The sequence below is a fragment of the Sarcophilus harrisii genome, chromosome 3 (genome assembly GCF_902635505.1).
Source record: "Sarcophilus harrisii chromosome 3, mSarHar1.11, whole genome shotgun sequence".
Classification (NCBI taxonomy): Eukaryota; Metazoa; Chordata; class Mammalia; order Dasyuromorphia; family Dasyuridae; genus Sarcophilus; species Sarcophilus harrisii.
Window position 1 is genome coordinate 556987284 of NC_045428.1, and position 396 is coordinate 556987679.

The following is a 396-nucleotide window of genomic DNA, read 5'->3' on the forward strand; positions in this document are numbered from 1 at the left end:
AGCCGAGGCGAGGACCGAGGCGGAGGCCAGGATTGAGGCGGGGGCAGGGCCGGGGCGGAGCCGAGGAGAAGGGCTCTGAGGGGCAGCGTCCTGAGGGTGGGCTTTCCCTTGAACTGCCTGGGATGAAGCCCGACAAGGTTCAGTCCTTTTGATCATATCCGACTCTTCACGAGCCCATTTGGGGTCTTCTTGGCAAAGATACTGGAGTTATTTCCATTTCTTTCTCCAGCTCATTTTACAGATGGGTAAACTGAGGCAGACAGGGTGAAATGACTTACCCAGGGTCACAGAGCTAGGACGTGTAAATTTGAACTCAGGTCTTCCTGACTGCCGCCAGGTCCCGGCATTTCATTCACTGGGTTTCCTAGCTGGGGCTTATACAATTACTTATTTTCT